This window comes from Apus apus, chromosome 3 (genome assembly GCF_020740795.1).
Source record: "Apus apus isolate bApuApu2 chromosome 3, bApuApu2.pri.cur, whole genome shotgun sequence".
Lineage (NCBI taxonomy): Eukaryota > Metazoa > Chordata > Aves > Apodiformes > Apodidae > Apus > Apus apus.
The window spans coordinates 17,889,138-17,901,355 of record NC_067284.1 but is presented as its reverse complement, the minus strand read 5'-3'; positions in this window follow the sequence as shown (position 1 = coordinate 17,901,355).

Here is a 12,218-nt window from a genome sequence, read left to right as displayed (position 1 = left end):
ACTTCTATAAAACATAATTAAAAACTTGCAGACTAAGTGAAATGTCTCTCTTTTTGTTGTTTGTTTTTTTTTTTTGTGAGTGAAATTCATTTGGATGGTACAGTTAGATTCCACTTTAGGAGAAGTTTACAGTACTGTAGTGAAGACCATCAGGAGAACCAATTAAAAACTTTTATATGACTTGTTGCTTGTCCTGCTATATTATAATAACAACACTCAGGTATTGGAAAGATTTCCCATATGACACTGTAAATGTGGTTGCATTCTGATTTTTTGTAATCTTTCTGTAATGTCAAGACTTACTGGAGCAAATGTGGGGATAGGATAGAAACTGTGTCTATACACAATTCATTCCATATTTGGCTTTGTTTTTTTTATACTATGCAGCTCTATAAGAGCAACACAAATAACCTGCAGCACAAGTGATTGATTATACAGACTACATTTAGAGTTATCTCTCCAGAGATGAAAAGCTGGAAAAATATCCCACTGGAGTGACAAATTTGTGCTCAGAAAACTCTAAATACGCATTCTACTGCATCCCTTGACACTCCATATAATTTACGTGGAGACTTTATTGTACCTCCCAAAAGCAGAGTGACTGGTGAATGCCTCTGCCTCTTACAGCTCCAGTAATGCAGCTTAAGCCACCTTGCCAGGTGAGTGATGAGGAAAGGTACAAACAGAGAGCAAAGAGGTGGAGGAACCTTGGTTTGTTCATGTATCCACAAGCTGCTTGCAGGCTTTCAAATATTGTATTAAGCTAGTCAATAAGTCGATAAATGACTTTGTTGGAGAGGGGAAGAGAATGTCAACATTCAGTGGAGGAGAGAGGAAGATCACTCAAGTGAGCACACTCTCAGAAGACTGTACTTCAGGCTGTGATATTTCACAATAAAACAGCAGCGTAACTTGCTTTCAAAATGGGTTTAATCCACTCCTTGACATCTTGCTATTTCCACTTGTATGCTTCAGTCCAGGGGTTTTTTTGTTTGTTTGTTTGTTTTGTTTTTAAGGGGTGCTCAAGTGCTTCACGATTAAAAATTTTGAGGCATTTTTAAATCATCTGCAGGGTAACTGAGACAGATTTTGATTGGTTGTTTATAATTAGTGATATTTGTCTGTGCTGTAGGGCAATATAACAGCATGCAGCAAAATGTTCCATTAGAAATGCATACTTGTTATAAGAATAAGAACATCTAATTGGTTTACCCTGTGGTAATAATTTTTTTACTCTTAGTCATGCATTAAAATAGAAGTATTTTACAGAATTACAAATGTACAAAACATCTCACTGACTAAGCAACATCCTCTTGGTCAGAGTTACCCAGACTGTGAGCACAGTCCTCTCAATCTGTGGTAGATGACTGAAGAGATAAACAAACTAATTTTTCTTGAATATGAAGGAAGAGTAGATTTACCACAGGCTTTTAAACCTTCTTAAGGCCAATAGCAGCAACCTTCCAAAAACTGAGGGGGATATCATTATAACACCATCTGAAGAAACAAATTATTACTCCAGTTTTACAGTTGGGAAACTGAGGCAGAGACAAACCATGCAATTTCCCCCAGTCTGCTCGGGGAGACTGCTGGCTGTGCCCATTGATAGGAGAACACTGAGCTCTAGGCAAACCAGTGGATTTACTGTAGCATCCTCCATACACAACACATCCAAGATGAATCAGGAACAGTCAAATTAGAAAACAATCTTCTGATGCTTTCTTATGAGATCTTTCTTTTTTTCTAAACCAATAAGTAATTATTTCTTTTACCTAATTTTACCATTACCTTATTTTCCTTTTACCATAAAAATACTTAAATTTGAAAGTTGAGATCCTTATAAAACTCTGGCTGAGATTTGGGTTGTTTTTATGTCCTGTCCCCCAGCTAGCTTAGAAACCAGGGGTGTGCACTTTGGAATGTATTTTTCTGGCAATGTATTCAACTGCCTTCATAACACTCAAATCAGCAATTAATTAGAGAACTTAAAATAGTTTTTTCAAAAAGCTGAAATGAAAACCTGCCAATAGACTCCATTCCTCTGAATGCTGAATAACAAGCTCAGATAAATGCTTTTCTGATAAAAAACTACAGAAGCTTTATAGCCCCTGTGGAAAAAAAAAATGCTTAATATCAATATGTACTTTTCCTTTGTTTATTGAATTTTTGTAAAACCTACATCCTAAACTGTTTTTTTAAATACTGCAGAGAAAATCTGTTCTCAGGCAGGTATCTCTATTGATCCTGTTATAAACTTGATGCTCTCATGTTGTAGTAAAATTGCTTAATCAAATCCCACTCTGTGTGCTTCTTAGAAGGAGCATAATGAGTAAAATGAGTAGCAAATCACTTTACTCTCCTGAAGTTGCCTGGAACAAAATGGGCAGAAAGCTCAATGTACTGAATGCCAACACAGTAGATGCTGAACCTCTTTAGTAAGACACTTGCTGAACATCAGGGAATTTGGTAGGACACTTCTAGTTAAGCTCCCTTGCAGGTGTTTCCTAAAGGTGTGAATATTAGATGTGTCATTAAGCATTTTATTTTGTTAGAGCTTTGTAAAAACTCGCTGAAATAATTGCACTAACTGATCCTCAGAGACATAGTGGTCCAGATCTGTGAAACTGCTCAACATTTGTAGTGTTGGTCCCAAAGCAGATGCATTATTCTGGTGACTGGGGCAAATAATATAGGTACCCACAGTTACAGGCAAAACTGAAAGTCAAAATCCAGGAGGTATTTCCTATACACTACTGGTGTGGTTGCATAAGATAAGGATACATTTTAAATAGCAATAAATAGATTAGGACAACCTTCTTTATACTGTTTCGATTGGAAAAAGAGGACTGTGTGCAAATACTAACTTGGTAATTTAAAAGTTTGTCTACCTGCAGTTACACATGGCCCAAGAAATCTGCAAGCTGCAAATTTCATTGTAAGAAACTGTAAGGATCTGATCTAGTGCAACAGTCTGGCAGCTGATAAGATTAGCTCTGAAAATGTGTAGGATTTTGTTATTTCCATAGCCTAATGCTAGTCAAGCTTCCACTAGTCTGCTGCCTTTGTACCAGTCTCTCTCATCAGAGCATGCATTTTAATGCAAAAAACATTGCAGTAATCAGTTTGAGAGGACTTAGAGCCAGGGATAGAACCTGGCTTCAAAAAAGCAAAAGCCTGGGAATGTTTTCCAGTAGGAAGCAATTACAACAATACAGAAAATTTAGGTGTTATTGACTTGCTACGGGAGATAAACAGAGCAGTGCAGCCATGGAAACCACCACATTGGCAACTCTCCTCTGATGGGATTAGCAGAACCTCAGAGGGACAAATGGAACTACCCAACCTGCACCTCCATAGTTTCTCTGCTTCCCTCTTACTTCCTCTTCTGCCTCGAGGTGAATCATCAGTGGGCAGGTGAACAGGAACTGTCAATCAGTGTGCCTCTCCAGGCTCCAGGGATACGCTTCTGAAGCTCCTCTTGATAAAGAAAAGCAGGATCTTCCTCCCACAGAATAACTATGTCCTAGTTGCCTCAAGCCCCAAATCACAACACCCACCATTTATTTAAAAAAATGTGAGTCCTACTTGAAATCATTGACCAGCCAGCACATGATTGCAGTAAATTGCCACAGTTTTACATAGTGGGAACACAACTTCTGAAAACAAACAGAAAAGCTGTCAGATTATATATGCCAAGGAGCCAAATACACACACAAAAAAATGTATTATCATAATTTATAAACAGGTCCTAACAAATAAATAGAACCATACAAAATGCAATACTCCATTCCATTTGCCTTATTCTCTCTTAACCAGAGAACTATATGTTGTACACAAAACCCTAAAATAACCAAAAATATTGAGCGGTGTTCATTACTGATGTCATTCCACCAAAGTTAGCACAGACACAACGGGGAACTGAGTCTGGCTCAGAATCTCAGCTACCCTTATTGAGATGAGTACTAATTGAACAAACTCCATTCAACAATTGTTCCTACAAACTCTGATCCTCTTAATATGTAGTCACTTGTGGCAGTCATAAAAAAAAAGAAAAGAAAAAAAAAAAAAAAGAAAAAAGATATTTAATTTAAGGCTATTTTAAAACACTCTAAGATACAATACAAAATGATATTACAGAAATGTATTAAATACCTGAAAACGAAATAGAAAACAGACACTATTTGCCCTGGCTGGCTGTATAAACTCAACACATTCACATGATTAATATTTTGGAAAATCAAATAAAGAGGGATCGCCCAGTCTGAAATTTAATTGTTTCAACACACTGGTACTTCTTTACGTATCTGCTCACTTCAGGGAACAGCTTAGGACTGGCAACACTTATAAACCATTGTGTAATAGTCACAGAAGTATTTAATCATAACAGCGTTAAATTCACCTTGACCAAACTGAACAAAAATATGTGTTTTTTCCACAATGTTTTTCCCATCATTGACACACAAGTCCAATCACAGCCTGGATGGTGAAGGCACTGCATGGATAAGGGAGCAATACTGCTTGGGGGCTGGGGGATTGTGGAGTTTTTTGGGGTGGGATAGGTGGGGTTTTTTTCTTACTGCATCAATTTTTCTTTGAAATTCCTTTGAGGAATCGCTCAAAGTGTATTGAAAGAGCCGGGGGGAGCAAGGAGGGGGAAGAAGGATATATCCTGCCACCTTCCTGCGATGCCGCTCCTCCCGAGGGGCGACCGTGTCCCCACGGGAGGGTGCTGGGGGGGCTCCAAGCACCCCGTCCCGCCACGGGCCACCACTGCCACCTGCTGAGGGCACGGAGCTACTGACAATCCCGGCCCCTGCGGTCCCCCGGTCCCCCGGAGGCCGCGGAGGTGGTCTCCGGGGGACCGAGGGACCGTCGGGGCCGGGCAGTGCAGAGGCTGCGCGGTCAGTCCCTCACGTCGATGCAGGTGTTCATCAACACCATCCCGGCGCTAAGGGCGGTGTCAAATACAGCTAAATTTAGGGCCTCCAGTTTTCTTTCCGTCCCCCCCTCCTCCCCCGCATCCGCTCCATCTACCAGCTCCAAACTCCTGAATCCTGCGGTGAATAGGTCGTAAGTGAGAAGGAGTGACGTTTAGTGGCTTGGTGATCGTAGGGCATTTCCACAAGGTGCTTCTTGCTGTAAATACTATCCTTTTTGTGAAGTATATTGTTTGATTTCAGGGGTGTGCTTGAGGAAGAGAACACAGCCGTCCAGTGGGCAGCAAGTAATTATGCAAGAGGAGGTAGAATTACACGGTGGAAATTATTACTCCTAGATAATGCAATGCATGAAACTAAAATGCCATTAATAGGGCTGCTCAGCCAAAAGCAATGTATGAATCAGATCATCAAATACTATATTAAAGAAAGAAAACTTATTTGTTTTGTAATGGGAAATAAGCCTCTAATGAATATTACTTGGGGTCTAAAGCAACACCACAGCTCTGAAATGATCATCAGCATTGCAAATGCTCCCTTTTTTAGAGAATGCAGTCAGTAATTCTTCATCAGTTGAGCAGAAATAAACAATAAAATGTGTGTTACTATCAGGGGCTCATTTGTTTCAGCAGGAAGCTGCCTCCACTATTATGCTACTCAAGTGTATGGATTTGCTCTGGTAACAGGGAGGAATCCTTATCTGTATGGATTTAAATATGGAAAGAGACAGTGAATGGAAAGAACAACTTATATCAGATATTTTAAGTTACAGCTGAATTGTGTGTTTATGGTCTCAGACAGCATGCTCTGCAAAATGTTCCAAAACACTCATCTCTTACTCTTTCAACCATTCCTTCCTTCTGCTCCACTGAAACATTTTGAGACACACACACACAAAAAAAAAAGCCAACAACAAACAACAAGCCAAAAACCCCACAAAACCCAAAAAACTCCCAGTTAGCTATCAGGATGTAACATAACAAAGGAGGTGGAATCATAGTGATAACCATTTCCAACTGAGTTATGAAAGTACTTTGTTGCTTTCATTTATTGCCTATCATTATCACCTAGGCCATCATTTCTTTTTGAAGTATGAGAGAGTTTTGCTTCTAGTACATGATCTTTATGCTATAAAAATAGTTTTAGAACCACAGTTTTATAGTATAGTTTTTAGAAGATAACAGCTTAAATTTCTAGTTTCTCTCATGATTGCAGGGATAGGACACCTGTTTCTATAAACCAGTCTAGATAATATGTCATATCTCTCTTCAGCAGCTACTGCACACATGATATAGGAAACTCTCCTGCTACTAGTTACTCATTAAAGTTAAGTGATAGGGATCCACACAGCAAGGTTAAATTTCAACACTTTAAACCCTGCTGAAAGTTGCTAATAATCATGTTTAATTTTCATTCCAAGCATTTATGGTATCATCAACTCGAGCCAGTTATTTTCCTCTTCTCATTAGTTGGAACCAATGAACCTCCCTGCAAAATAGCAATCTTCAGGCAGACTAACAAAATAGAGGCAAAATTTGACCCTGCTTAAATTAAACAACCTAAATGGCTTTAATATGAATATCCTATTAACCAGAGGCAAAGTCTGCTCAAGATTTTCAAAAAGGACTAGTAGGGAAATACATCCTAGGAGGGAAATGCTAACAGAAACATGATTTTCAAACCCTGAGCACTCAACACTTTCTTAAAATGGTCTTTTATATAGGGCCAATAAAAGAACTACTCTGTTTTTTTTAAAAAAAAAAAAAACACAAAACACAAAAAAAAATCAAATGAAACCAAACAAAAAAACCCCAAAGATTTTTAAAGGCTACCTTTTTATTTGGGGAAGATAAGGTTTGCAGCTAATCACCCATACACTCTTGACACTGAAAAGTCTTGCTGCAAAAAATTTAGTCAAGTTCAAACCCTCTCGCACAGAGAAAAATAAACGAGAAAAGGAAGGATGTTTGCGGTGGTAAAGAAGGCTGGAGAAAGGAAGGGGAACTCAATTGGCTGCAGAGTGGTGGGACCCATGGTGGAGACAGGGCAGGGACCTGGTCCTGTGCTGTTCCTTGCCCTAATGCTTGCGTAGGACTGTGCTACAATGTCTGTCTTTGCTCATTCTCCCATCCCCCCCTTTTTTAGAGAAGCAATTGGAGGAGCTATTACATCAAAGGCAGCAACCACTGCTATCCTTTCAACCCTCTGCCCCCTGCACATAAGGTTTGTGATTTTGCAGCGGGGGCAGGATATCAGCAGTGACAGATGCTTCTGTGTCCTTACAGTATTGACCAGGTCAAACTTATCAATGGGTTTTTATTTCACAGGGTAGGTCATAAAGTATTCATTGCCTAGGTCATCTAGACTCATGGAATAATTTAGGTTGGAAGGAACTTCTAGAGGTCATCTACTCTGACCTGCCCAACACATGGCTCTTGTCAAAGTTACATCAGGTTGATTGAGGCCTGCTAAGCTTTGAAAAACTCCAAGGACATGGAATGCAAAACCTATATGGGCATCTGAGCCAGTGTCCAACCACACTCATGGTAAATGGTTGTGGGTTTTGCTTTATATCGCTGCTTGTATATCTTGTTTCTCCTGTAAATGTTGCCCTAATAAATCTTGCCTTTGGCATTTAATCATACTCTCCTCAACCCTACAAGGATATTAAAAATCACTTTCGGCTCATATCTTTCCTTGCAGATGATAATATATGCAGAAGCAAAAAGCAAGCTAGTTTTACACACATCACAGCTTCTGTTTTATTCCTCTTTTGAAATGAATTAACTACCTCCAGCTTTTCTCTAGGAATACAGCTGTTAGACTAACCCTTTAAGCCGAGTAAGAAAAAGCCCTGTTCTCTATTGTAATTTTATTCCCCATATTTATGATTCCTGACTACCTGCTATAGTAAACATTATCTCTTTATTGTTGTCTCACAGCCTCACTAGATTGCCCATATTCCTCTTAATTTACTTTCTTGTTTTTAATCTTTCTCCTGATGGAGGTGTTTAAAATGCATGTGTTAGGGTGAGATGGATAAGTCAAGTGCCTAACCATGCCCATAGAAGCCTAAGCACATCTTTACTGGTGTGCTAAGGTTCCGACACCTCTGGCTGAATCTCATTACTCATCCAACAGGAGCTTTTGAGGGCTCTACTGACCCTTAGACATTCTTTCCTCCACCTTTACAGTTTACCTGATGACAGGAATACATCTCTCTGAAGTCAATAGGAATGCAATAGCAGAAAGGAGGAGCTCCAAGCATACAATTCCTATGAAAGGTTTTCAATGACTAGTTGTCCTCTGATACACTAATGGAAATGGATGCTGTCAAGAGTTCTGTCTATTCCAGCTCTCTGTAGTGTCTCTAGCTTATGAGTAAGTTCTTGTTGTGTCACTTCAAAAACTCAAAGGGCACATCTTTTTCAAATTCTTTGAGGATCATAGATGCTGTCAAATTATTTGAATAGGCACATTGAAAAGGCAAAATATTTTTGTATTTTTAATGCAAAATGGCAGTAAATTATTTTTTATTTTAAATGTAACTGCAGAATATATTAGGTTGCTGATTAACCACCTAATTTAGAAAGAATGTTACTCCAGTTACAATGAATTACAGTAATTTAGTTTTGAGTCTTGTATTTATGCTATGAATAAAGCCTAAAACACAAGAACATTTGTATGCAAGCTGAGCAGCTGAGGATCTTTTGAGAATATTAAATCACTCCTAGATCTCAACAGAGACTTTAGATGCCAAGAAATTCTGTGCTTTAGCCCCTAAAATTGTAAGTCCTATTCTAAGAGCAGAAACCAGACTCCTATGTTAGGACTAGGCCATCTCAATAAGGCATGAAGCATACATGCACCTCCGTACAAGGGTTGCCGAAGCCAGGGCATCAAGCAAAGGCACCTTTTAAACTGGCCAGAAACATGCAGAGGGTGTCTCCTCTTGTGTACTGTATGTGAGATTAATGATGCTATCAACCTGTCCTAGTGGTCAATGGTCAGAGTACTCCCTCCAGCCTCAGCATGGCTCTGCTGCCCAGGAGCAACACCCAGAGATGTACAGCAGTTCTGAAGTACAAGCACCCTGAGGTAGGAGTGACTGAATAGGCTGGCTCTTTCCATGCTACCCCACAGTGATTTTCTTAAATTTTCTTGGATCAGAGAGAGCAAAGTTGAGCACGTGTCCTGTTCTATCCAAGTGTCTAAGTTTATGGAAACAAACAGCATCAAGGCAAATCACATTCCAGATGACTCAAGTAAAGACTGACAGGCTTCTAAATATTTTTAAAAGAAAAAGTTTAGGTGATTCTGAAGTCTTAGTGTCAGAAATGTCAACATCTCAAAGATTAGGCCACAGCTGAACAGGAATTTTCAAAATCAGAGCTGCTACAGTACAAGTGGAATAGATGTGCAGAGAAGGGGAAAGAGGAAATGGCCTCAAATTCATGTCTGGCAAAAAAAAATGAAGGTCAATATAGTCTAAAGGAAAAGCTCATAGTGAAATATATTAAAATATCAGCTACCAGCTCCTTTCAGGTACATCTCTAGATGAACTAATGCATAAACTGAGACTATGTATTGCTGTGTTTTAAAGGATTTTTGTTAACTCTAGGGATCAAGCTGAGCTTTCACAGTAGATTTCCTCCATACCCAAATAAACCAGTAACAAATCCAAAGAATAACAAAAAAATCCTTACTTGTCTCCCACAATGGCAACCTGGAAAAAAGTGTGGTCCTCTTGCTGAATTCCTAAGTAGTCATATTCTGACTTTGCTGGGTTTCTTGAGGTCTGCTATGGGTTGTAACCATGCCTGCTCGAAGGATCTGCTGGCTTGCAAGGTAGCCAAATAGCACTCTTCTCCTTTATAACAAACAGTTTTGAAAACAATATCCCAAGGATCTCTTTTCTTATATAGAAACAGTGTTTGGCTACAAAAGGATCCATTAAACCTGAACATTTTTTGATAGGCACATTTTCTCCAAAACTTCTAGGTATTTTGGAAAATATTATTTTGAAAATAAAAATATTTTGAGAAATAAAACCTTTCTATCTGAAAAAAATATTCCATATTCTATTCTTTTTATATTATATTCTCAGCTCCTGTATGGCAAACTGCTCTGCAGTTCTCAGTATAGAATAATGTTTTTGGTTGTTGGGTTTTTTTTTCTTGTTTGTTTTTATTTTTTTTTCTTAATGGCCAAATACATTGGTTTCTTCAGCTTAGAGAGTGGGAATGGTCTATGGAGCAGCCCCTGTAGCTGTGGCAGAGCTGGCACCATTCAAGACATGTGGTCTTGTTTTGTCACCAGACAGTTTGCTCAGGAGTCCAGATAGCTGAATCACAGAGGGAGGAGGCTTAGGAAGGAAGAAAAGTGACACAAAATATTAAAAAAAAAACAACCCGGAAAACAAAAGAGAGAGTAAAAGATTAAGAGAAGACCCATTTAGGAGAGAGGGTGTTGGGGTCTGGCAGTGGCTTTACAGAGAGGCATGCCTTATTAACAGAGAGTGCTGGTTAGATATTAAGTAGGGATGCATGGAATCGATTAATTATCTCATTAGGGACGAATATCCGATGAGTGAGAGGAAATATTAGACATATGAACATTTTGGTGGGAAGGACAGACAGGACAGAAGCAAGGCCAGGGATTTCTGCTATTGAGCTGGACCAGCCAAGGAGAGGAGGCCAAACAGTTCCTCTAGCTGGGCAGGAGCAAACAGCTCCTGGCATAGGAAGGGGCTCCCTAGAAACACTCTGGGAACTGACTCTGGTTTTTACAGTTGTAGTGACCAGGCAGAAGTGTTTCTAGCAAGGAGGCACAAATACTGCAACTGAGCCATGCACTTCTTGTACTCCGTTTAAAATTTAGCCTGTGCTGGTAGTAACCCAGAGTGATTATCAGTGCCAGCCATGGTCTGCTTGGAATGGAAGTCTGGTCTCAGAACAGCAGTTTGTGGAGACAGGTCTTCCTCAGAGCTAGCAACCTTGTAGCAGTCTAACAGCAAGGTCAACACATAACAGGCCATCAAAACTAAATTACTTTTGAAGGTACTCCCTAGAGTTCAAGGTTAAGGGATCTCATGAAGGATGCACTGGGAAGGCTGGGCAGTCCTTTCTGCTGTGCTCAAGGCACGAATGCCTCGCACTACTGACAGTCTTGCTTCTTCCATATGTGTGAAAGAAGCTTGCAGGAAAATATTCCAATATCTTGGAATCTTAACGCAATATATGTAATATTCTAACATTTTGGAATATTAATAGCAGAGCCTGGCTACAGCTGCTAGCATTTTACATGAGCTCACTAGACAGCTTGTAATATGCATCCTAACACGCTGTTCACCTCATCTGACATTTTGCTAATGATTTATTCTGCAACAGTGATGCTCACTTTGGGGTTTCCTGGAGATACATACCATGTATTACAGGCCACACAACAGGTCCACATCGCAAATGAATTGTTCCTAACACCTAAGTGCTTTGAAAACTTATTCCTGACTCTCATGTGCTTGTCACCAAGAATAGCTACGTATATCCCCTCCTCCATACAATTAGGCAGAAAGCTAAAAATCTTACGGGGAGATGCAAAACTAGAGTGTACATGATACCTCACTGTGTTATATAACGCAATAACAGGTTATTAACAAGCAACTCAAATGAACTCAAAACATGATACCTTGGTAAACTGACCTTTGCAAAGCATTGCTACAAAACCTCTCCAGCTTGCTCTCCAGCTGCTTTTCTGTTTAAAACAGCCACTGTGTGTATGTGATTTGTACTGTTCCCCCTTTGCAGTATCTAAGTGTCTTACACCATTCCACGAATTTATGCTGACGATCCCTATCTCTACAAACGAATTGCTACCACCCCCTGCGACAGACATGTCACTGAGGCACAGAGAGAGACTTCAAATCTGTGTAAATACTAAAAGGTGCATATAGGCACACACCTGGTTTTCAGCAGCTCAGTGAGCATCTGTCAGTGACCTGAGGCAACTACGTGCTCAGGTACTTCGGACTTGATGTGGGCAGGCTCCAGCTCCTATCTGGCCTGGCAGCACAGAGCAATGCAGTGAACCAGACATACTGAACTCCAGCCAGTGCCCTCCAACCCAATCGGTCTTCTTTTTTGCCCTGTAACAAGGTTCTTCTTGCATTAGTATCTACCCTGTGTCACAACTACACCAGTGCATTTCAGTATTCCTGTTATTTACCTGCACATTTAGGTCTTGTGAAGGCCTGCTTAAACTTCTAGTGTGGCTAACCCCAAAATG